This window comes from Herpailurus yagouaroundi, unplaced genomic scaffold, assembly GCF_014898765.1.
Source record: "Herpailurus yagouaroundi ecotype Mexico unplaced genomic scaffold, PumYag 187, whole genome shotgun sequence".
NCBI classification, from domain to species: domain Eukaryota; kingdom Metazoa; phylum Chordata; class Mammalia; order Carnivora; family Felidae; genus Herpailurus; species Herpailurus yagouaroundi.
This window is the reverse complement of record NW_024412418.1, coordinates 11,637,467-11,639,582: the sequence shown is the minus strand read 5'-3', so window position 1 is coordinate 11,639,582 and position 2,116 is coordinate 11,637,467.

The following is a 2,116-nucleotide window of genomic DNA, read 5'->3' as shown; positions in this document are numbered from 1 at the left end:
CAAAAGTTTGAAGAAACAACAACCGGAATCAAGGGTAAGGAGAATTAGGTATGTGAAAGCTGAGTCCAGTCAGAGGGACTAAGGGACTAAGGAGGAGGCCACCACAAGAGCTAAGTAAAAGAACCAACAAATATATGTCCAAGGAAGAACCAGATGTTGAACACTTTTTTCACAAAAGGAAAGCAAGACAGCCATTCAGTGTTAGTGCAGCATCACCCTCAAAGAGCAAATGGCCGTCAAAGTCCATGGCGATTACTGCTGAGGGAGAAGGAGACGGCTAACCTGACATTAGGTAATGTCATCTCTCCCTCTCTGTCTTCCTTATTTTGACACCAGAGAAATAAACATAGGAAAGAAGGTGAAATTTTGTATAGCAAGAAGAGAAAAAGAGACGTACATGACCCTTCTCCATTCCAAGCCCTGTTCTAGAACAGCAAGTCTCATCTATCTCTGGGGGAATAGGAGAGCTTTAGGGAACATAGGAAGAGAAAAATTTTAAATAGGCCAGACTAAGTTATGACAGCTGAAATGAGTCTGGTTTAATAACTGAAAGTACCTGAAATGGCCTGATATTGGAATGAAATGTCATTAACAAGCACACTGTGCAACAGGAAAGCGATCTGTCAGAGCAGGCAGTGCAGTTAGGTATCACATTTTTTTTTTCCTTCACAAAATTGAATAAGTATGAGATCATAGCAAAAAAAAAAGTAGTTTCAGGGGTCAAAATCAATGTTTTACACAACAAACATCGTATCTTTTTCTTTGGAAGACCACTGAAAGGAAAGACAAGAGGACAGGGGAAGATTTCAACTCTTGAGGTCGAAGTTAAGCTTGCATAGAAAAAGAGAGGAATAAGGTGTGGGGTAGACAAACAGTTCTTTACTGTAACCACACCCACTTCGAATCACAACTGGCTGTTGGGAAGATTGATACTAAAATACTGATGGTCACGAACAATTATTTTTATATACATTTTAAAGGAGATTCAATAGCTCCTCTGTAGGAAAACATCACACTCACTTTTGCGTCTACTACCATATGGTATCTTGAGCTGTAGAGAAAGGGCTGGTAGAATTACAGTTGGCTTGCCAAGAATTCCCCAGGACCTGCATGGGAATGTGTCGTTCATGTAAACACCATCCAGCATGCCCTTCTCCACTGAAGACAGTTGAGAACTATAACAGCAGGTAGCCTCCCCCTCATTCTACCACACAACATATTACTATTCACTCACTCTTTCTGAAGTACACAGCAGTTAGAAACATTAGAGCAACAGAGAGAATGTATTAATGCAAGCTCCCTACAGAAGACATTTTCCCTAGTGGCTTCTCAAACAAGATTGGGAGCAATTTGTAAGAGTCAGCTAGGCAATAATACTGCCTAACAAATCACCATAAAACCTCAGTGGCTCAATAGGAACATTTAATTTCCCTTCTCAAAAAGACTGCAAGTTGGTTGAGATGGCATTGCTTCAGGCTGCAGGTGAGTTTGTGCTGAAAGCTCTTCTGGTATCTGTCACAGAAAGAACAGTGGTTTGGTAAGTAATAGAAAGTCTGCCTTCAGGCTCATAACTTGAGAGAAAACCTTAAAATAACTTGGCATAGAATAATGAAATGAATCAGAAGCTAAATGGGTAAACTGAGGCTTTTATAGAGCTAATTTGTAAAGTTGAGATAAATTATAATTATTTAAAATAATTCATAGATTTCACTCTACTGATAGAATAAGACAATAGCAGTTTTGAAATACTAAGGACTTAGTATCTCATTCAATTATTGATTCCCCATTAAATGTTGTACACGTATGAAGACCAATGCATAGTGACTAAAGAGAGGCCATGTAGTATAGGGAAAGAGAATGGACATGGATGCTGGATGTGAATGTTTAAATTATTATATAAATATTAGATTGTGGCATTATATTCCTAATGGTAGTCACAGAGATGAAAAAAGTATGAACAACAGAGCTAAACCAGGATTTAAACTGGAGTTTAAGACTTTGTACAAATGTAACCTGTGGAAAAATACTTCACCACAGTGACTCTTACCTCACCTATAGATACTGGTAAGAATCTGGGAGGAGGAAGGACAACGGGTAACATTCTTATCTTCCCCAT